This window comes from Perognathus longimembris, chromosome 9 (assembly GCF_023159225.1).
Source record: "Perognathus longimembris pacificus isolate PPM17 chromosome 9, ASM2315922v1, whole genome shotgun sequence".
NCBI classification, from domain to species: Eukaryota; Metazoa; Chordata; class Mammalia; order Rodentia; family Heteromyidae; genus Perognathus; species Perognathus longimembris.
Window position 1 is genome coordinate 7714994 of NC_063169.1, and position 24209 is coordinate 7739202.

Below are 24209 nucleotides of genomic sequence, written 5' to 3' on the forward strand. Positions count from 1 at the left end.
TGAGTTCAAGCCTTGCACAGAATAAAGAAAAGAAAAGGAGAAGAAAGGAGCGAGGGAGGACGAGAGAGAGAGAAAGAGAGAGAGAGAGAGAGAGTTACCAGGGTTGATTGACTGATTGATTGAGGTTTGCTATGTAGCTTTGTAGCCCAGGTGTGCGCCACCAGGCTTGGTTTATAAAGAGAGTATCTTTAGTGTGGTAAATTGCGCATCAACATTTAAAATGAAATTTATGAGTTTTTTTAGGATGATATTCTAGTTTATTAACCAATAATATCTTTCTTCTCTCTCTGCCTATTGTACCTGTGACTGAAACGACTTCATACAAATTCCCCTATTATTAATTGCCCAAAGCCATTAATAAAACAGTCCCAAGAATTGAATACATATTTGTATTGTTTAAACAAAGTATTTATTATCTTTAAATAGTTGTACAAAGGAGATTCAATTCAACATGTCGATTACCTGTACAATGCAGCCAGATCCAGGTCTCCCCCTCCCGTCATTCTCCCCTCCTCCCTCGTTCGTGAGTCTTCATCTTGGCAGATTTGTACTGCTTTATGATATAGAATGAAGACACACACATATGCCTATAAATACATATTCACACATAGATACATATTTATACCTCCAAATATTTAGGTATAGGCATGCATGTATCTATATCGGTAGATCTATCTGTAGATAGATGATATGTATAGAAAGATTATGTGTAAAAATATACACCCATCTCTCTATATTTAGATGGAGATATAGATGTATTTATCTCTGTATATCTCTATCTGTGGTATATATAACCTATCTATCTCTCATATACATATATATATATATATATATATATATATATATATAGAGAGAGAGAGAGAGAGAGAGAGAGAGAGAGAGAGAGAGATTACTCTCACTCTCTGACTTCTTCACCTTCACGTTTAGGGCCAGGTGGAGCCTGGGGCTTCTCTGGTTTGGGGGTGAAGGGTGAAGGGTGGGCAGGGCTTCTGAGAGGTGGAGTGGCCCTGCTCTCTGGAATCCTCCCCCCAAGTGTTACTTTGAATGCGCGACCTGAGTGACAACACCTTCCCCCCCCCCCTTATTTCTTTCCAAGTCTTAGCGGTGCAGACCCTTCTCCGGGTTGGGGTTCCTCCTTGCCTAGCGCTCAGCTCCTCGGCTGGCGGCCTTCCCCGACGAGGCGGTGAGCGCCAAGGGTGACCCTTGCAAGCCGGGCTCACAGCGAGCCGGTCGCTCGCCGTGAACTTCCCAACACGGGCCAAACACTTTCAGCCTTTAAAAAACCCATCGCCAAAGCCTTATCAGCGTCCACTGGGGCTTCTAGAACATCGCCTGGGTCAATCGCTCCTCTGCCCCAGACAACGGGCAGCTCTGGGGCTTCTCAGACGCTAGCACCGAACTCCCCCCACCCCCCATCCCCATCTCCATCCCCCCCCCCCAGTCCTCACCTCCAGGGAAGGACCAGAGGGCCTTCAAAGGGGCTGTGCCGGGCCCTGCCGCCTCCGTGCGTCCTTCGCGGGCGGCCAGGGATCCCTCAGCTGCCGGGGGACCCGGCGAGCCGAGCCGCTAGAAACTTCTCAGCTGTCGCCAGGCGTGACCGGCTGAGCGCACGGCTTAAATATAGCAGCGGGCTCAGCGCGCAGCCAAGTCGCCGCGGGGACCCGGGGCCCGGAGCGCGCGCGCGGGCCACCCAGGGGGGCCAGCCGCCTCGGGGAGCCCCGCAGCCCCGAGCCGCCGCCGAGGCGCCGGGACGGGGACACTCGGACGCCCGCCGAGCCCGGCCGGGAGCCCCCGAGCCGAGCGGGGAGCCGCGCGCGCGGCGCGGGACCCAGGGTCCCCGGGATCTCTCCTGCCTGACTTCAGCTGCTGCCTCGTCCCGGGGAAGCCAGCCCGGGGGCGGGGGGGGGGGGCACCTCGCTCTCCTCCTCCTCTCTCCTCTGGGGGACTTCGGCCTGTGCCGGGACCAGTTCTTCCAAGGAGCAAGCAGCCCCGGTGGAAGGAGCTGCGGGCAGGTAAGAGCGAGCGAGCGAGCGGGCGAGCGGGCGGGCGGGCGGGCGGGCGGGCGGGCGGGCGGGCGGGCGGGGACGCAGCGCCGCGCCGCTGCCCTTCCCGGCCAGCCGGGCCGCGCTTCCCCGACACTGATCACAGCGGGTCAGAGCTGGTATCCTTGTGAATCGTTAGGATGATTCTAGAATCAGGACTCCCTCTGCTTCTTTGGAAACCCCAGAGCGTGTTGCGGGTGGGGGTGACTTGATCATGGTCAGCGTCTGTCCGTGGATCGCCCTTCCACAGGTAGCAGAAGTGGGAGCCGGGATCCCCGCACAGTTCCTGGCTTGATGGCTCAGGACCGCTGGGAAGGGCGTGGGTATTGGAGCCGGGGAGGAAAGGGATCTTTCGTTTGTGGGTTCCCTGAGGGGAAGTCCCTGCGGTGCGTGTGCTGCTGCTCTCTTCTTGGCTGGCTGCTTTCTCTCTCCCCCTTCACCCCATTCTCTCCTTACATGGGGACACCTCGTGCCACGCTGACCCCAAATGCCAGCTCCTGACATGTCTGGGGCGGAGCGACTACTTCTGCTGTTGTTGATTCTTGCTATTCAGGACCCTATGTATATATTTTAAAACAAAGTAATTTCTCTCTCAAATGGATACAGTAGCTTCCACTGTTTCAAACCCTGAGCTGAATGTATTAGGGTTAAAGAAAACTTCTTAAGGTGCACAAATGTATATGAGTGTGTCTATATTCGTGTAAAAGAAGTCCTTTTTTTTTTTTTTTTTTGCCCCAGTAATGATTACCTGTTGCTCTTTCATGAGTTACAAGACAATGTTCTCAGAATTGCGCTGAGGGGACCATGTCATGTTGCAAATGACAAGTTCTATGATTGAAAGTCGGTGACATGGTTACTGATTTCACCTCATGGTCTACAGTTGGCTTGAATTTGCAGAAGAGGATAATATCTCTTTACATGATTATGATAATTAGGGTGAATGTTCTAACCGAAGGACAATGTCAAAGTAGACATGGAGGGCACTTTTAAAAGAAGTTAGTTGAGTCGGTTTGGACAACCCGAGTATAGAATTTACCCATGAGCGATGTCAAACCAATTGTCGACGAAGAAGAATACATGAACACCTATGTGAACACAGCTTGGGCTGGAGCTCCGTGGCGGGGTGTTTGCCTGGCATATACAAAAGGCCTTAGGCTCAATCCCTGGCGCCACAAGAAAATGAAGGCAAAAAAGTGCTAGCTTTTCGGTAAATGTTCCTATTTTTAAAAAGTCATGTATGTAGTATGGATCCAGCAATGTGAAATTGCTAACCCATTTTGATGAGTAATATATTTCACAATTCTGATTGCTTATAAGGTGAGAGTAATTACGTATAGTGAGTCGGCACACATTAAAGTGCACATACGTGCTGGAAGCCTTGGGACTGGAGAAGAAACTCCTGGAAATATGATTGTCTTGAAAAGAGTTCAGAAGTCAGAACTAAACGCTTTACATTTTACTTGTTTTTGGTCGGGTCTCATTGTTGGCTTATAAATGCACGTATAAAGCCCAAATCTATTATTAGTGTTAGGCATGTCATTTCTGTTAAGCGTCTGAGGGATGGGTTTTAGATAACTGAGCGGAGTCTGACCCTGAGGGAGTCTGTGACCGCTGTTTGCCGAAGTGGATTGTTGAGTATCATGAATTGCCTGTCTTCTGGTTTTTGAAGGGAGACTGGGAAGTGCCGGTAAGGGGGCTTTAACACAGGACCTCACTCTCTCACTTGCCTTATTTGCTCAAGACTAGATCCCTACCCCTCGAGGCACACCTCTATTTCTGGCTTTTAACTAGTTCATTGGAGGTAAGAACCTCAGATACTGTGATCTTCAGATCTCAGCCTTCTGAGTAGCTAGGATTACAGGCGCCAACCACTAAGCACCTGGCTATGAGAATCAAGAAGAGCTCACTCACATTAAACCCCTTGCGTTCCTGCAGTTGACAGTCAAGTTGTCTATGATCTATTTTCCTAGTCACTTAATTGGGATAACTTTAGCTCCCTGGAAGAGTTGATAGGTTCCATGGGCCGTCCATTCTCTGTGTGCTTCATCTGGATGGAAATCCAGCTGCTCCCGGGGCGATCCAGGTCATCCTGCCCTGGGATCACGAGATGAATTCTTCTAAAGCCTTGCTCCGCAGGTCTAGCTACCATTCAGTTCTCTTCTGGGACCCCGACTTGTTGCCAACCACCTGGGCTGGGTATTTTGAAAGCCTTGCCTCATTTGGCACCGGCTTAACTTTTCCACTCTCACTCCCACGATTCAGATACAAGGTCTAATCTAGGCTTTTGGTACTCAGACAACGGGCCATCCCAGAGAACAGTTCACGGTGTCACCTGTGCTTGCCTATGCCCCTGCCCGGCACAAGCCAAGCTCTCTATTCCTGTAAACACCTGGGCTGGTGTTTAAGAGGAGTTGACTTCCACCGTCACAATGGTTTTTTTCTGGACCATACTTTCAGGAAGTGACCCCCTCAGTTTAGATAATGTGGTTCTCTGTTAGAGTTGGGGCATTTAGGGTTTGGCTTTGTCTTCCTCAGTCTAGAATGATTCTATGAAGTATGTGCAGGTGTGATCCTAGCGCATCTTGCCTCGGGAGCTCCTCAGTTCTGTGTCCATTGGGTCTCAATTATTAATGTTAGTGGCTTTAGATTTCTGCTGGTGAATACATGATAAAGTATGGATGAAAACAAAAGTAAGAAAACTACAAAAACCAGGCACTGCTGGCTCATGCCGGTAATCCTACCTACTTAGGAAGCTGAGATCTGAGGATCATGGTTTGAAACTGACCCAGGCAGGAAAGTTTTTGAGACTCCTATCTCCAAAGAACCAGCAAAAAGCCAGACGTGGAGCTATGGCTCAAGTGAGAGACTGCCAGTCTTGAGATTAAAAAGACAAATGCGAATGGGTGGCCCTGAATTCAAACCCCAATACCTGCACAAAACAAAAATTATAGTCATTTACCAAAAATAATCCTCAAGCAGTCTTCGTAACTTTATCATCACGAGCAGAAAAGTTAATTTTAAGCATATTCACGAGCCTGATTATGGAAATGATGTTATCTCTCTCAAAAATGAAAGAGAAATTCTATCTTCTGTGAATACAAGTAGACCTTTAAACTTGGAAATAGCCGAATCATCTATATGTATACTTATATATGTGTATATATGTACATACAGTGTGTGTTTGTGTGTGGGGGGGGGAGAGAAAAAGAGAGGGAGAGAGAGGAATAGAAAGAAGGAGAGAGAGGGAGGGAGGGAGAGAAAGAAAGAAAGCGAGCGAGAGAGAGAGAGAGAGAACTTGGGCCTGGGTACTACCTAGGCACCAGCCCTGAGTAGCTAGGATTGCAGGTGTAAGCCAATACGAATAACACCCAGCTATAACCATATATTTTTTCTCATCTTTTACTGCCAGAATTTTATAATGACCTTTGGTACAATTCGTTTAAATCATAACTCCTTTTATCTGTGGGGTCATGAATTAAAATCCAGCCTTTAACATTGAAACATTTAAATAAGCTAGAGTTCCTTTTCCCTACATATTTAAAAGAGAGGTGTTTCTTAGTACTATTTTTAGTTGCTTATGAAATCTGTTAGCCTTAGTGTGTGAGACAAAGCAGGAATGATACTTTGGGAGCAAGGTGTTCTATATCCTCCAAAAGAAAATCCCCTATAGTCAAAAGAGATTAAAATTACTCTTTTAGGTGGTTCTTTATCAAGAATCATTATGGATTTTTTCCAACAGATTTGTTAAATATTTAACTCATAACTCTTAAACAACAATTTTTCTTTAGCTATAGTTTTCACTTAATCTTTAAAAGTGAAACTCTGGGGCTTGTGAATTATAATTGTGTTTTTCTTTTTCTTCTTTTTTTGTGTGCTGGTCCTGGGGCTTGAACTCAGGGCCTGGCCACTGTCCCTGAGCTTTTGTGCTCAAGGCTAGTGCTCTACCACCTAAGCCATAAGTCCACTTCTGGCATTTTTGGTGCTTAATTGGAGATAAAAGTCTTGTGGACTTTCTGCCTGGTCCAGTTTTGAACTGAAGTTCTTAGATCTCAGCCTTCTGAGTAGCTAGGTTTGCAGGTGTGAGCCTGGCACCTGAGAATTGTGTTTTTCCTTGTAGGCAGATGAGTGTTTCTTTAGAAAAAGGTGGCTTATACTTAGTATATTAGAGACTTTGATACACATTTTCACTCATTTACCTAATCATCTTTGTCTTTGAACTTGTTAGGTAAGGGGACAAAATGAGATTGAGATCTATTTTAATAACATGTCAAAAAGTTTGAAGAGTTGCTGAACGTTAATGGCTTATGCCCGTAATCCTAGCTACTCGGGAGACTGAGATATGAAGACGGAGGTTCAAAGCCAGCTTGGGCAGGCAAGTGTTTGAGATGCCTATCTCTAGTTAATCACCAAGAAGCGAGAAGTGGCCCTGTGGCTCAAGTGGTAGAGTGCCATCTTAGAACACAAAAGCACAGGGACAGCACCCAGGCCCTGAGTTCAAACTTCAGGACCCCCCCTCCCCCAACACACACAAGTTTGAAAGGTGCCAGACATTGGTTGCTTTTACCTGTAATCCTAGCTACTCAGAAAGCTAAAATCTGAAAGATTGTAGTTTAAAGGCAGTCCAGACAGAAAAGTTAGCTAGACTCCATTTCCAAAATAATCAGCCCAAAGCTGGGCTTGGAGGTGTGGCTCAAGTGGAAGAGGGCTGAACTGAGTTCCTCCCTACCTTTGACAGTCTGTGAAATGATTTTGTTTATATGGCAAATATTCCTTAGTACAGGCATCAAAAGAACGAAAGATAAGCGAATATAAACATAGTTTGTTTCTTTGACTCTGAGTCAAAGACATAACAAGAAGGTATATTCATGGAACGAGGAGTCAGGAGAGACAGATAACAGAGAAAAACCACAGGGCCTGGATCTCAGATCTCAGTTCACTGCAGCCTTGGGCAAATTACTATCCTACCTTCAGTTTTCTCATTGGTAATATGGAGATAGTAATGCTATTTCCTCATAGAGTTGTTTTAAAGATGAAATGATTTAATGAAATACATAATTGTCAGAGCCGAGCACGTCTGTCATCCTAGCTACTCAAGAGACTGAGATCTGAAGATTGCAGTTCAAAGCCAGCCTGAGCAGAAAAGTCCCTGAGACTCTGACCTCCAATTAACAAGCAAAGAGCCGCAAGTGGGAGACGTGGCTCAAAGGGTAGAGCACCAGCCTAGAGCTCAAAGGCCAAGTAAGAACACAAGGCTCAGAGTTCAAACCCTAGCTAGTACCTGCATAAAAACCAAACCAAACCAAAAAACTCCCACAAAATACACAGTTTCCTGTCAGGTTTTTCAAAAAAGTATTCTATTATTGCTTTATTTATTCTAATGTTTGATGCACACGAGACTCACATATCCCTCATTCTCAAAGGGGAAATGTTGATCTAGATGTATTGTATTCATATACTGCTTTGTTGAATGGCAACTTCTTTATACAACTACTTAAAGATAATTTAAAAGAAAGAAAAAATCTTGGATAGCAATAGTTTGTGAACTCTATTTCACAGATCATAGGATAGACAGACTTTTTAAATTTGGAATGTTGCTTGGGACAGACTTTGCAGCTGAGTATTCGAAGCACACACGGTTTGAATGGCAGCCAATAATTCCGTATGGAATTTGTGCTTGGAGCCCTTCCTTATCAGTGAGCAGGCTGATGTCTTCTCGAAAGAAGCATTATTAAGGAGGAGAAGCAGTCACTCACAGTATAGGTTGCCCCGTGCTCTACTTGCCCTTAGAGATAAGTGTGTTTGTTTATACATAGTCTATAGCGATGGAGACTTCAAAAATATATCATTTAATTGTTTATTACAATTACAATTTTGTAAGTCACATCATGAGTACATTTTTTCTCTCTTTCTTTCTTTTTCTTAAATGTCACCTCTTCCTTCATTTTCTCCCAGCTTCCTCCTCCCATCCTTGCCTACAAGTACAATAGAGACTTTTCTGTAGGAACACTGTTAACCTGGCCATCTTTCTATTTCTTTCCTTAAATGATTTGATTTGTTTTAATGACCTACTAACAGATAAAAATGAAGAGACCCAGCTGGGCACTGGTGGCTCGTGCCTAGAATCTTCGCTACTCAGGAGGCTGAGATCTTAGGATTGAGGTGCAAAGTGAGCTTGGGCAGGAAAGTTCATGAGAATCTTGTCTCCAATTAAGCACAAAAAGAACCCAAAGCAGAGCTGTGACTCAAGTGGTAGAGCACCAGCCTTGAGCATAAAAGCTCAGGAACAGCATCCAGACCAAGTTCAAGCAAAAAGGAAGGAAGGAAGGAGAAAAAAACAAAGAAAAATTAAAAAGACTCAACAGTCGGGCCATGTAACTTCAACCTGACCAAACAGAAATAAATTCCTTTTTTGTTTTGTTTTGTTTTTGTTTTCTTGTTGTTTGTGGGACTTGAACTCAAGAGCCTGAGCTTTTTCCACTCAAGTCCAGTGCTCTACCACTTTGAGCCACAGCACTACTTCCTGTTCTCTTCCTTATCTCTTGGAGATAAGAGTCTCACGGAGATTTTCCTGGCTGGGTTGGTGTTGTACCCGAGTCCTCAGATCTCAGCCTCCTGAGTCACTAGGTTTACAGGCTTGAGCCACCAGTACCCAGCCAGAAGTGGACTCTTGCCATTCGTGGTTCTTTATCCTATCCATTCGTAAACATGACAAATAAATTTCAGGAAAAAGAGAAAAAGATCTCTGTTTCTGTGTTTGGATGCATAGTATTTTGTGCACTTAATTTAACAAAAATGTATGAATCATCTGTAATAAGGACATTTCTTAATAGCTTTAGACGCAATAAATCTTATGTATGATAATTATGGACAAGGCCTGCCAATTTCACTATCAGTTTACCTAGTTGAAAGGAAGTCTTTAAAAGATAGGGTAAACTGAGTTCTAGAACTGTCATTCTCTAGTGAAAATATTGTGGGAAGGAAGGAAGAAAGAAGGAAAAGAATGAGAGAAGAAAAGAAAAGGAAAGGGAAAGGAAGAGAAAGGAAGGCAAAGAAAGGGAAGGAAAAAGAGGGAAAAAGGAAAGTAGGAAGAGAGGAAGGAAGCAAAGAAGGGAGAGAGAGAGGAAGGAAGCAAGAAGGAAGGGAAGAAAAGTGGACAGAAGAAAAAGAATGAGAATGAAGAAAAAAGGGAGAAAGGAAGGGAGAAAGTGGTCCTTCAAGAATGTATTATAAAGGTTCTAGTGTAAAATGATAAGGACCTCAGGGAAATTCATTGCGTTCTGTTCTTTTTTTTTTTTTCTTTCTCTTCCCTTAAATGGTCCGTGTTCCTCAGTAGCTAATGAGAGAAGGGGAAAAGCTGCAGGCAGAATACAGCTCTTAGATCTCCGTGGCCTAGCTGGAGCGTTCAGTTTCTAAGTCCAGGCCGCTGTTGTGGCTGAACTCAGAAGGAAAGTCAAACATGAACCGAACAGATTTAGCTGGCCGGTAGCTCCTTGATTGCAGAACTTGAGACACGCGGGGTGGAGAAGCAGAGCCAGAGGCCTCTTCTAAGCAGCTCCGCCCTGTGCTTCTGTCCCCAAGTGCTTCCTCTAAGCCACAGCAACATCGGGAAGTCAAAAGAAGGTTTGTGTTGCTTTTCCTTTTTTGGGTAAGGGTGTCGATGTGAATAATATTGGATGATTTATGTGTTTCTGAGGCTTGGGGAAGACGCACTGAAAAGAATTTTTTAAAGTTAATACAGAATTTATCTTGAATGATCTGACTTTAATTGAGACCCAAATGTTTAATGATTTTTGGTTTTTTCATTTTTTTGCTTAAATGTAGTTACCTACCTACTTACACTAAAAACATGAAAATGATGATTGTTGCTTCAACTGGCCAAAAACTTTACACATCTGGGCTTGAAAATAGTCTTTCTCCTTGCCCTGTCATCACTGTAACTAAGTAGTTGAGTGTGTGTGTTTGTGTGTGTGTGTGTGTGTGTATGCATGTGTGCCAGTACCGTATCTTTAACTTAGAGCCTCATGCTCACTGAGCTTTCTAGCTCATGGCTGGTACGCTACCACTTGAGACAGGCCTTCAGTCTGGCATTTTGCTGAACTCCAAGACTTTGTTGTCTGGGCTGGCTTTGAACTTCAATCCTCTAGGTCTCAGCCTCCTCAAAAGCCAGGATTATGGGTGTGAGCCATTGGCATTAGGTCTTCCAAATTACTTTAAATAAATATGTAACGTGCACCTTGTCTTTGTGAAGGAGAGGTATAAGAAAGTCATGAAATGAACATAGTAGAGTTAATGAAACGCATTCCTTCTAGGAGACTGGCCCCGTGGCTCAGGCCTGTAATCCTAGCTACTTAGGAGGCTGAATTCTGAGGATTGGAATTCAAAGCCAACTGGAGCAGGAAAGTCCCTGAGACTCTCATTAATTTGTTCCAATTAACCCTCCAACCGGCCGGAAGAGGCATTATGGCTTAAGTAGTAGAGCACCATTCAGAGTGCAAAATCTCAGGGGCAGTACCTCGGCCTGTAGTTCAAGCCCTAGTACCAGCACAGACAAATAACACCCCCAAGCCGCACAAAACATCCTGAAGATTGAAGACCAGAGTTTATAGGTTTGAAAAGAGTGGATTGCTTACATCCCTTAGATAATAGAGTCCTGTTTATCTGAACTATGTTTGCAGAAATAAGATCTCCTCCCTCACCCATGCAGGAGAGTGCTAAGTAAGACAATCACAGGGGAAGAGGACTGGCTTTTCCTTTACTATACTGCACGCGGGCTCTCTGAGCGTAGACCTTGGGGTACCGCGGAGAGGAAGATGGTTGGTCATCATGCTATTTCAGTGCGGCAGCTCGGCGGTGAGGAAATGACCCTCTGGCCCGTGTGCCTTGGGCCTCTCCGTTACTGGGACGACAGCACACACCAAAGGCAAACAGAGATGCTCTGCTCACCAGGCTGAGCCAGGAAGGGTTTTGCCGGCTCTGACTTTCCCTAATGATTCTATAAGTCTGAAATGGGACCCTGGAGCTGTGCGAGGCTCCTTGAGTGTCACGAACTGTTTAGTAACACGTGCGTCAAGTGGAGCCTGGTGTTTGGATTGGGGAGTGGCCTCGTAGAGAAGCTGGACTTGCCCATGTTGACTGTTTTAGAGATCATCTTCTGGTTTGGATACCACCAAACCAACTGCTTTGGTGCACAGCCAGTGGCTTGTTCTCGTCCTGAGTGAGCCAGCTGCATTGGCTGGCTCTGGGAGGAGCGTGAGGAGCGTGCCCTTGCACCAGCCCCTCGGCGGTGCCTGTGGTTTCCCTTCCCTCTCCGGCCTGAGAGCAGCCTAGCGCCAGAACAGACGCCATCATGGGAGCCGGAGCCACATGTATTACTCTATTACGTACGTGTGGGATAGATTCAGTGTGTGTAAATAATGGATGACAATAACTGCGTGTACTCAGTATGGCTGTGTGGCAGGCATGGTGCTAAGCGCTTTATGTGGGTGATGTTGTTTCTTGTAGCATCTCAAGGAGGTGCTCTGCCCGCCCACCTGCCTGTCTTCTAATTGTCTATCTCTGTCTGTCTACCTATCATCTGTCTCTATCTATCTATCTATCTATCTATCTATCTATCTATCTATCTATCTATCTATCTATATCTGTTTGTCTGTCTGTCTGTCTGTCTGTCTATATATCTACCTACCTATCTATTATCTATTATCTACCTATCTAGGTACTTGTTGCTAGGTTCTGGAGATGGAATTGAGGGCCTCTCACATGGTAGGCAATTGTCCTGTCACTGTGCTAAAAACTCAGATTTATTAAGTTGCCTGCCTGCCTGCCTATCTTTCCTTTGTGCCAATACTGGGGTTTGAACTCAAGATCTTGCATTTCTTGTAAGATCTTCTGGGTTCTTATTTTTACTCAAGACTGCTGTTCTACCAAGTGAGCTACACCGACACCTGCAGCTTTTAGAGGATCAATTGCAGGTAAGAGTTTCTGCCCAGGTTGGTTTTGAACCAAGATCCTCATTTCTCAGCTTCCTGAATAGGTAGGATTACAGGTATGAGCCACAGGTGCCCAGATTTTCCTATTTCATGGGTTAGGAACATGAGTATTATAAATGGTAACTGACTTGCCCAACAGTAGATTTAAAATTCAAAGCAAGGTGACTCAATTTTATTCAGCTTGTGTGTATGTATGTGTGCGCGTGCCAATCTTGGAGCTTGAACTCAGGGCCTCAGGTTCTCACTTGGTTCTCTACCGTTTGAGCAGCCTCCACTTCTAACTTTTTGCCGCTTCATTGGAGACAGTCTTATGGATTTGTCTGCCTGAGCTGGCTTTGAACCTTGACCATCAGTCTCAGCTTTCTGAGAGCTAGAATTACAGATGTGACCTATAATGTTGTTTGGGGGTAAGTGGGGGGAGGAGGAAGAGAAGGAGAAGGAGAAGCCAAATAGTTCTAGCGAAATTTTGCTGGTATAGACACTGGTTTGCTTTTTCTTATGCCAGTGGCCAGAAATGCTTCACTTTTCCTGTGGAGTCAGATATTGCTAAGAAAGTGCATGTTCCATATGGACTGAACACACATAGCAGGATGAATCTCTGTACTCTGAGAAATTCTACAAGTTGGAAATTGTCAACCAGGCACAGTAGCATATGCCTGTAGTTCGAGTTATTCAGTAGCATGAGTAGGTTGACTGTGATCTGAGACTAGCTCTGGGCAAAACATGCAAGATCCTATCCAAATATAATTAAAGCAAAAAAGTTCTAGGGGTGCCTAACTGAAGTGGGAGGATACTTGCCTAGCAAGGAGGAAGCCCTAAGTTTGAAACTTAGTACTGATCCTCCAAAGAATATCTTGTCACAATTGTATAGGCACACCCTAAATCCTCTCCCAGTACATACATACCCCACATTGATAATCAGTTAATGCACAGGACTTGTACTACTTCACCGTGAACAGGTTAAACGTCTTCTGAAGCAAATGGACAGTGCACTGTACTGTTTAATTCAGACTAGTGGAAACAATTCAAGGCAGAGATGTATTCAGTTTCATCAAGGTCTTCCTTTGCATTAACATGATCCCTCTTCTTTCTTGTAATAAGCTCGGACTTCTCTCTTTGTCCTTTCCTGTCTCCTTGTAAAAAGACATTACAGTGTGAAAAGAGGAAAGCAAAACCATTAGTGTTCTGTCTTTTGGACACAAACATCTTGATAGGTTGGCTTCTGGAAGCATTGTTTGTATTCTCCTTTCATTATTCTACATTTTTCTTGGCAACAACACAGAGAGAGAATTTTCACATTAGTCTGCTGCTAATGCCTCTTAAATGGAAGCTATTAACGATTGATCATATTCATTCAAGTGTTCTCTGAGACTTCAGTACCATTTCCTAGCTTTCTTGGCACTTCTGCCCTGGGTGGGACGGGAAGCAGGTGGGGACGATGAATTTCGCGCTCTCAGTGCCTCCATAGTTTTAGTCCTGGTTTCCTTACTCAGAGGAAACAAATCACCGACAAAAAGGAAACTGAGGAAAGCAGAGGCATGAAGATCGGCTCATTTGGGGACCTGACATGCCGAGAGGGGTCATCGTGCCACCTAGGCTGGCTCCCAACACCCCTTTTGTATCTAAGTGATCTGGGCTTCTCCTCCAGAAGTTCCAATTCAAGGTGGCTCGAGTGGGGTCCCCAGTACTGACTGACTCTGGAAGTTTTGGGGTGGCTATAATTTCCATCCCGGGTTCCATCTAGCGCCAGCTCGAAGGGAAGTCACCGGGCAGAACTTCCCAAGCCCTCTGCAGGTGGAGTTGGGTCTGGAATGTGGTGATGATACAGACAACTGCCAGTGTCTGGATTTCGGGTGTTGAGTGAGCTGACCTCCACCCCCATCATTGCCTGACTGCCTTTCAAGATCCTCGGACGCCCTCTGGGTTCATTTTATACCATGCAGCAGTTATGGGTTCAAGAGTCACCCAGAAGAGCCAGAGGTGGACAAGGACTCGAACTTGAGACTCCTACTCTCAGCCTCTCACTCCTACCACAATTATAATAAGCGTGATGGTAGTTGTCATTCACCAGTCTCCTGTGTATTAGGTACACACATAAGGGGTGGAGGGGGCTATCTCCCCGCCCTCCCCAGCAAGCAGGTGGCAGGGCTGGGTGAGTCCAGGCAGCTGGGCTCCTCGGCCTGTGCTCATCCTTCGTGAATCACGTTGCTATTCTGGAGCTCACTCAGAGACTATGGGGTATTGAGTGGCAGCTGCTCCCCTGTGAGAGCACCGAGGTCCGCAGCAGCTGGCTTTGCCTCCACCGGCTGGCTTTTCTAACATGACTCGGATCGGGGTCTCCTCTCTTCTGTGTTGCATCTAGAGGGCCGGTGGAGGGAATCTATGTGCGTCGCTTGCTTTCTCCCAGGAACTATGCTGCTTCTGTTCTGGCAGTGTAAGGCTGCATGCGCTCCTGGGACGATGTTCTCTTTACTTTTCTATGGACAGTCCAACCACAGACTCGGCTCTCCTGTGTAGACCCTAGGCCTTCCCCTGTGAGTCTGGCTGGTTTCTCCTTCTTCCATGTTTCCTGTGATTCTGTCTGGTCTTTCACACCAAACAAGCAACAACAGGAAGGGATTAATCCATTCCCTTCCGCTGCAGCAGGTGCAGTAAAAGCAAACTAATCTGTCTAGTGAAATGGAGGTATCCTGAATAAACATTTTGTTTCCTCATTCATCTTTTTGTGCTTATATTGGGGCTTGAACTCAGGTCCTGGATGCTGTTTCTTAGCTTAGACACTGAAGGCTGGCACTCTGTCTCTTCGGTCTTGTGTTTACATGCTTCTTTTTGTGATTTGAAGTTTTAACTTTTGTTATAAAGGTGACATACAGACTCACATGGCTTTTTTCCTGGTTAATTGGAGATAAGAGTCTCATGGATTGTCCCATTGGGCTGGCTTCAAGCAGTTCTCCTTAGATCTCAGCCTCCGAAGTAGCTAGGATTGTAGGCAGACTCACTGGCACCTGACAGAAATTCGCAAATCTATGTGTTTAGGCAGCATCTATGGAACTAATTTTTGAATGGGTTCTGTAAGCTTGAAATTCTATAGAACAAGATTTTTCACATATCAGGGGCTGGGAAGGTGGCTTAGTGGTAGAGTGCTTGCCTAGCATGCATGAGGCCCTGGGTTCGATTCCTCAGTACCACATACACAGAAAAAGCTGGAAGTGGTGTTGTGGGTCAAGTGGCAGAGTGGTAGCCTTGAGCAAAAGAAGCTCAGGGACAGTGCCCAGGCCCTGAGTTCAAGCCCCAGGACTGGCAAAAAAAAGATTTTTCACCTATCAGAGAAAATTTTTATATATTATATTACTTGGTTAAGTGACTCTCAAGGTAAAAATGATCAGTGCCAATATGTCAGTGTAAATTTTTTCTTAAGCAATAAAAACAAAGCAGAAAGTGAAAGATTACTGTAGTTATATTGGAGCAAATATTTTACAAGTTAATTAAAAATAATAGTTTGGACTTTAGCCTGTTTTTAGAACAACCTTGCACAAAACAAATGTTCAATAAGTATTTGTTAAATTGAATCGATTAAAATATGAAATTGAGAAATTAAATATTACTCATCCTTTTTTGTTTCTATGAGTGATGGGGCTGGAACTTGGGGCCTTGAGCTACCTCTTGGTTTTGTCATTCCTATCGAGTACTGTACCATTTGAAGCATGCCTTTGCTTTTGGCTTTGGGGTGGCTATGAAGATAAGAATCTCTTAGATTTTAGGCTGATTTCAAACCGCAATCCTCAGATCTCACAGTAAGTGGCTAGGGTTACAAGTGTGAGCCCCAAGTGCCTGGCTGTTATTTATTTATTTATTTATTTATTTATTTATTTGTGCTGGTCTTGAGGCTTGAACTCGGGGCCTAGGGTGCTGTCTCTGAGCTTTTGTGCTCGGTGCTACCTCTTTACTGCTCGAAGCACATTTCCATTTCCCTGATCAGTTTTTATTGAAGAACTGAGCCAATTTTTCTTTCATAAACATGGCAATAATAGTCAGGGACTGTAAGTGAATCTTTGTCCTCTTGTTGGTTTTCTTTCTCCCTTTAATGGTGATATTTACCACTTCTGTATTAAATCAGTCAATATCTAAGTGTTCATTAGTCTCAGTGAATAACCAATGCCATATTAAGAGCTGAGCTCTAGATCTGATTAACACAGTGTAGATGTATTTCCACGAACAAGCTAGAACACTCTACAGAACAGTAGCACAGATACAACTCTTGACATGCCAAACTGCCAACTATTTACCAATTAGATTTGCACTAAATTCATGGGGGAAAAAAGTCCAAAACAAAACCCACAGCCGGGCTCTTATTGGAGTTCCTTAGCTGGGAATACTCTGGTCCTCAGAAATCTATTTTGGAGTTAGGATTGCTCCACTCCCCCTACAAGTGGCAAAGCAACAGCTGCCATTTAATGAATGCTTCTGCTGACAGTTCCAGCTGATGAATACTGCTGAATTTCCCGGCCAGGGTTTCTTCTATCTGTATCACTCCATGAGGAAATGTCCAGGGCAGTTGCTTGATTCTTGCCTTCTTTCAACACAGCTTTCTTTCTTCCATCACTTCCTCCAGATTTGAAGGAAGCCTTATTGACATCATCATCCACATCTTCCAGGCAATACAGTCCCATGGGGACACATGTGTTCCTGGTGATGTATTGGGATGGAATCTCACCAAAAAGAAGCATGTGGAAAGATGAGCTCAAGCAGGGGATTGGGGGGGGGGGGGAGCTGGGGGAGGGGCAGATGAAACTGACTTGTAGTTTCTCAGGAAGTATGAATTTTGTTCTTCTGAGAGACAGAGAGATGAGAGAAAAAACAGAGCTCTTGCTTGCCACCTCATATGGATGAAAGATTAGAATCCTATAGTTTGATTTGCACATGGATCATATTGTTATTTCAAATGATTATTATGTGTGTGGCTGTGCACACACACCTCTACTGTACTTTTGTTTAAGTCTGATGCTCTACCCTTTGAGCCATATCGCCACTTCCAGCTTCTTGCTGATTCAGTGGACATTAGAATCGTGTGGACTTTCCTGCCCAGGGTTGCTTCCAACCTTACCCCTTAAATCTCAGCCTCCTGAGTAGCTAGGGTTACGGGGATGAGCCACCAGCCGACCAGCTTGTTATTTCAAATTCTGTTTCCAGCCCCTTTCCCAGGCGTGGGGGCTCTCCTGCGCCACTGCCGCTGTCGTGTGTGAGAGCAGCAGGATTTGGGCCGTGGAGTGGATCTCCATCTGCTCCTCTTGAAGAACATGGCTTAGGCTCAGTCAGGCGCGGCTCAGGCCTTGGAGCTGGACAGACAGCTGGACTGGAGCTGAACTGAGGGTGTGACAGCGCGCCCACAGGTCCCGTGGAATTCAGTGGTAGAGCCTGGTCCAAGGGACAGCTGGCAGCTGTCAGTCGACTGTGCAGCGCTGCGGTCTTCTGGGAGGCAGGTAGGGTGTGGCCCAGCTCGGGCACCGTCTGGACAAGGTTATCAGCGGGAGCGAGGAGAGAAGAGCTGCGGGGCTGGATTGTTGAACAGTGTCTGTGGAGGAGAAGCAATCCTGGAGTCTGTGAGTCAGGCGCCACAGTTCAAATACAATGTCAAAGCGACTTGCTGCCAAACCAAGTCTAGAATGAGAGGCTCTGCTCGCATTTACTAGGCGCTGCTCTTTCATCCAGTACTGTGTGTGTGTGTGTGTGTGTGTGTGTGTGTGTGTGTGTGTGTTTCTTCATATTAGTCCTGGGGTTTGAACTCAGGACCTGGACACTATCCCTGAGCTCTTTTGCTCAAGGCTAGCATTCTACCACTTAAGCCACAGCACCACTTCCAGTTTTTAGACAGTTACTTGAAGAGTCTCATGAACTTTCCTGCCCTGGTTGTCTTTGAACCTTGATCCTCAGATCTCAGCCTCCTAAGTAGCTAGGATTATAGGCGTGAGCCACTGGTGTCTGGTCCAGTAGTGTTTTTTGAGACTCACATGCTAGACACCAAGTTAGAGACTGGGTGCTAATGTAGGAGACCGGTGTTAATATTATATGATTTCTATTCTGCAATAGTAGACTCAATGGCAATTTCAATGCCTCATGACTAGTGAGCTAAAGGAGTTTGGGGGGCTCTAGTGTGGTGAGCAGAGATACCACACAGGGTAAAGAGAGGCTGCTTTGAGGAAGAGGGAATGGCAGGGGAGGAAAATGGTTTAAGGCCTCACAAATAAGATCTAGGAAAATGCACAGAAAAAAAGATGATCGGAAAGCTCAAATGCCCGATGCATTGAAACAAGTCCAGCAAGCTCTGCAAATGGGAAACTATTAAAGGATATTCTTTCACTTACACAATAATTTGAGCTAGCAAAAGTCATTGGAAATAATCTATTCCATACACACACACATTCATCACATTCTTAACTCTGTTTTTGAACTCAGGGTCTGGGTGTTTGTCCTTTAGCTTTCTCACTGAAGGCTGGCACACTACCATTTGACACAGTTCCGCTTCTGTCTTTTGCTGTTTGGTTGGAAACAGGAATCTCAGTGTCTTTCTTGCCCAGACTGTCTTTGAATTGTCATCCTTGGATCTGAACCCCCTGAGCAGGAGTATAGACACGAGCCCGGCACTGCATTCTTAATGCCTGAGCTAGGTAAATATGCATCTTGTGGACTGGAAAATTCCTGACACCCCCCTCCCCACTCCCCCCCACCCCACTGCTAACTTTCTTTCAAAACAGTGACCACCCTCACTCCATCTAAAGAGGGGTGATGAATGCTTCCTCTAAAAGTATTTGCTTTAGGACTTTTACAAGTTTGTGCACTTTGAAAAAATACTTATGTATTTTCAATATTCTCCTTCAAGCCCTCACTGTAGTGGAAGCAGTCCATGCACTCAACAGCCAGAAAATCCTGGAAGCACAACCCTGACATGCTGCTTTCTCACACATCCACACGAACCTGGAAACCACACACATGAAACCGCTCCCACGAGGAGATCGGGGGGAAAATAGTAGAAAGTCCTAAAAATAAGGACCAACAGAAGAATTTAGTGTTAGTGGAGACATTCCAAATCCACCTGGAAACTATGAATTATTTAATCAATGGGGTTGAAATGACTGAGGAAAAAGTAGATTAAATGTCGATATCACACCAGTATATGTGCAGTAGATTAGAAATTTAAGTGTGGAAAAAGTAAGATTATTTATATATACATGTAGCAATAGAAGGATGGATAGATTGATTTACAGTAAAATAAAACTCAGAGAACTAACAGCCTTCATTAAGTAAAAACCAAACAGCAGTAGATGATGAAATAACATACATATATCCTTAATATAGAGCTCTTATAAATAAGAGAAAACAATAAAAATGGACAAATGACTTACATAATTTGTCACAAATGTGAAAAACTAGTTAACCTTATTAGCAATTAAAAACTCAAATTGAAGGAGGATAGTATTATTTCAAATAACACATATATGTTTTTTCATTTTGATAAATATTATGTGTGTGAACGCCTAGAGTCCTGTATAATTTATCATGTCCTAGCGTATTTTAGATCTAGCTTCCACATATGAGAGAAAACATGCATTGTTTGTCTCTCTGAGCTTGGCTTACCTTACTTAACATGATTTGTCCTAGGTCCATCCATTTCCCTGCAAATGACATTTTATTCTTTTTAATGGCTGTGTAAAATTCCATTGTGTATAGGTATCACATTTTGGGATCCACTCATCTATTGTAGGGCATCTGGGCTGTTTTCATAATTTGGCTATTGTGAAGAGTGCAGCAACGAACATGGATGTGCACATGTCTTTATGGTCTCCTGGCTGGTGATGTTGTGAACAGGTGCCCAGGAGTGGTACGGCTGCGTCGTAGGGAAGGTCTATGTTTAGTTTTTGAGGAACCTCTAGACTGCTGTCCAGGGTGGTTGTACTAGATTACATTCCCACCAGCAGTGCAACCAACACCTAATTAATAAATAAAAATAACTCAATACCCAGTTTGGTGAGAGTGCAGGAAAATGAATATTGTTGGTGGGAAATTCACCAGAAAAGCATTTCTTCAACAATATATCCAGCAAAACTCTAGCAATCAGAAGAAAGAAATGAATGCACTTCCATTCTGAAAAAGAGGAGTCCAAACAGGATGTTTTTGATTGTGCCTTTTTTTTTTCCTCCTCTTGTTCTCAAATTTTGCCTATTGATCTCTAAGAATTCAGTGCTTGAAGCTCTAATTGATTGATTGATTGATTTTTGTTGGTTGTGAAGCTTGAACTTAGGGTCTGGGCACAGTCCTGAGCCTCTTTGCAATCAAGACTTGAGCCACAGTGCCACTTCCTGTTTTTGAGTGGTTAATTAGAGGTAGAAGTCTCTCAGGGACTTTTCTGCCAGGGCTGGCTTTGAACCACAATACTCCTGAGTAGCTAGAATTACAGGCATGAGCCACCAGTGCCTGGCTAGAGGTACTTATTCTTTTAAATTTATCTTTAGTTTTACCAAAGGGAGGCCACCGTAGTTCTTCCATTGCTTGATAAGATTTCTTAGGAGGAAACTTGCTAGACCAGAGCTGTTGAAACAAAGTGCATCGGCCATTCTGTGTAATCACTGTGTGTGCTGGGACTTGAATTCAAGGCCTAGTGCTCTTGCCTGGCTGCTTCCACTTAAGGCTAGTTTTCTACCACTTGACCCACGCCTCCACTTCCGGCTTTTTGCTGGTTCATGGGAGAGAAGAGTCTCTTGAATTTGTCTGCCTTGGCTCGCTTTGCCCCTTGATCCTCGGATCTCCTCCTGAGTATCTAGGATGACAGGTGTGAGCCACTGAGTTCCAGCCTCCCAATATTTTTTGATTGTGTCTTATTTCCTGTGTAACGTTATTATCAAAATATAAATTGATAGTAAAAAGAAAAGGACACACGTATGAGTAGGTGATGCAGATGAGGAGCGGGTGTCAGGGGTAGGATGAGGCACGCCAGCTGAAAACTCCTTGCTTCCATCATGGCCTCGCTGCAGGGCGTGCGGGCAGGAAAGGGCTGAGGCTCGGTGCTGTGAGGAGTTTTCTCCTTTCATGAATTGCTCTGAAAAAGCTTGCTTCACTCTGACATGGGTAGATTCCGAAAGATATTGCTGATGCACGAGTTTACAGATCCAGAGTAATCACTGCCTGGTGGACCAGGCAGCTCCACCCACCCCACCCCACCCCACCCAGTGCCACCAGGCCTGGCCCTCCCGCCCTCCCATGTCAGGGGATGGAGAGGGGCCTGCGCGGCCCGGACAGGTGTGTCCAGTCAGGGGTCCCCGCGACAGCTCCTGGGGAGCCGTTTTGGAAGGAATCTCTTCTGTAAAGCTAACCAGAGTAAAGCGAGTGCTTCTTGCTAAGTCTGTTTAATATACTAAGAAAAGGCTGGAATCTTGTTTACATAAAGTACGCTGATCACTTCCAGGAACTTTTCATAAGTGAATTCACATAATGGCCTTGCCTTAAAAGGAGATGTAGAAATGGATCTTTAAACCATGGGCCTGGCCCCAGTGGCTCTACCTGTAATCCTAGCTACTCAAGAGGCTGATAGATGAGCCCTGGGGCTTGAAGCCAGCCCCAGCAGGAAAGTCCAAGAGGCTCTCATCTTCAATTAAGCAAGGAACCCGCCAGAAGTAGAGCTGTGGCTCAAGTGGTAGAGCACTAGGCGTGGGCAAAAGAAGCCCAGGGACAGTGCCCAGACCCGAGCTCAGCGTCAGGACCCACAAACACACATGCACACTTCGATTTACACGGAATAAGTTGAGTACTGTTTTCCAAAATATTCTTGATAAGATACTACATAAGTGTGCAATTCCTTTCTTTAATTCAACTTAATTCCTTCACTAATGATGACTGATTTGTCTAATCTGCTTCACCAATAAATGAAAGGTTACATGTAGCCTCTCCTATGTTGTTTGTGATCTGAATCTGATTACAGAAGAAATTGTCTAGGAATTGTCCCAATGTTCTTTTTTTTCTTTTTTTTTTTTTGCCAGTCCTGGGCCTTGAACTCAGAGTCTGAGCACTGTCCCTGGCTTCTTTTTGCTCAAGGCACTATAGTACTCTGCCACTTGAGCCATAGAGCCATTTCTGGCTGTTTCCTATAGATGTGGTGCGGAGGAATCGAACGCAGGGCTTCATGTATATGAGATGAGCCATATTTCCAGCCCCCCCCCAATGTTCTTTAAAACCGAATGACAGAAATAATGGCATTAAATATGATAATATATTAGCTGTTATGTTGATATGAAGTTTATTTTCATTACTATTACTAAAACTTTTTTAATGGTTATTGCACTCTACCACTAAGCCACATTCCCAGTCCCCATTATTACTTTTGAGACAGGATTATACTGTGTAGCAGAGATTGTCCTTGAATTTTAGTCTTCCTTCCTCATCCTCCAAGTACTGAGATTACAGGCATGCACCACTGGACCCAGGCATTATTGTTAATTTTATTTCTCTAGGACTTGAACTCAGGACTTCATTCTTTCACTTGTCTTTTTCATGAAAAGCTGGTCCTCTGCCAGTTGAGCCATATTTCCACTTTGGCTTTTTGCTGGCTCATTGGAGATAAGAGTCTTGCATACTTTCCAGCACTGACTGGTTTGGAAAAGATCCTCAGACCTCAGTCTCTGAGTAGCTAGATTACAGGCATGAGCCTGTAAGCTCCTGACTACATTAATTATTCTTGAAAGCCAGAGATGGTTGCTTCTGACATCGAGTTGGTTCTCTCCTCCTTTACTTCTAGTTCTGGAGTTGTGGGAGGTGAGAGCAAATGGTGTGAATTTAGGTGAAAACACTGAATGAATCATAGCTTTATTTGCAGTGATTTTTGTTATAGTGCAAAGTTGGAAACAAACATGTTTAATAATAGAGAACTACTAAGCAAGAAAAGTGGGGCTGGGCATTGGTGGGTCACACCTGTCATCCTAGCTACTCAGGAGGCTGAATAGTTGAAGTCAGCCTGGGCAGGAAAGTCTGTAAAATTATTTCCATGTAACCAGTAAAAATCTGGAAGTGGAGATGTGACTCAAGTGGCAGAGTGTCAGCCTTCAGTGGGAAAGCTAAGTCACAGCTCGGCTACTCAGGAGGCTGAGATCTGAAGGCCACAGTTCATAGCCTGCTCAGGCAGAGAAATGCCTATGAGACTCTTATCTCCAGTTAACTACTCAAAAAGCAGAAGGGAAACTGTGGCTCAAAGTGGTAGAGCACTAGCCTTGAGCAAAAGAGCTCAGGGACAGCACCCAGGCCCCGAGTTCAAGCCCTAGGGCTGACAAAAAACAAAAAGCCTAAGTGACAGCACTGAGGCCCAGAGTGCAAACCCCAGTATACCCCTCTAACCCCCCCTCCCCCAAAAAAGTGGAGTTTTGTATGACTTTCAGTATATTCACATAACAGCAATCTCTGAGGACATAAAATCTGAGATAAGAAATAGCTATTTAATTAGATAATATATTAAATAAAAATAAAGGAAACAGAAAGTATGTTTAAGATTTTTCCAGGCACTGTTGCCTCATGCCTATAATCTGAGCTACTCAGGAGGCTGATATCTATCTGGAGGATTGCTGTTTAAAGCCAGTATGGGCAGGAAACTCCTCACGACTTATCTCTAATTAACTGGCAAAAAGTCAGACCTGTTTCTAATGCTGATTTTCGTGAGCAAACATTAATATTATGCTAGGATTTCATTGGAGTACTTCCATGGATGTCTACAATGTATTCTAAATGAGCCCATCTCCTTTATTATATTTGTTCAGCTTGTTATACCATCAGTATAACTTCATTGACACAGAAATGCCACATGCCAGTCTGGATTTCCAGAAGATGTCGATCTTATTCACTGAGCTTCACTCGGCCTGTTAGGCTGTGCGAATCGTGGTGGAGAATCTCACCCCTGACAGTCTCTGTGCTGAACTGCACCCTTGATCTATCACTAGGTACCCCAAGTGGTGACAACCCAAAAGGTAACCAGACATGGCCGGATGCCCCATCTTGGCTTCCATTGTCCCTGGCCAACAACTGCTGGGGTGGTTCATTTTTTTGCTGGCCAGAACCTTAGTGTATTCAAAGCCCCACAGAGCAGAATCAGAGTTTACACTGCCATTGGCCTCCCGCTCGACTTCCATTCTCCTTAACCAGAAGCGGC

General features: G+C 44.7%; 1 protein-coding gene across 3 annotated transcripts in view; it reads left to right on the top strand.

Annotated features, from left to right (window-relative positions):
- Filip1 (filamin A interacting protein 1) overlaps positions 1 to 24209 on the top strand; it is a 175066-nt gene that overhangs the window by 24362 nt on the left and 126495 nt on the right. The window contains exon 1 of one of the 3 annotated variants that reach the window (XM_048353676.1): positions 1924 to 2012. The exons of the other annotated variants lie outside the window; for them this stretch is intronic. The gene's annotated coding sequence lies outside the window, so the exon portion shown is untranslated. Of the gene's footprint in view, positions 1 to 1923; positions 2013 to 24209 lie in introns of those variants that run through there. 3 annotated transcript variants of the gene reach the window in all.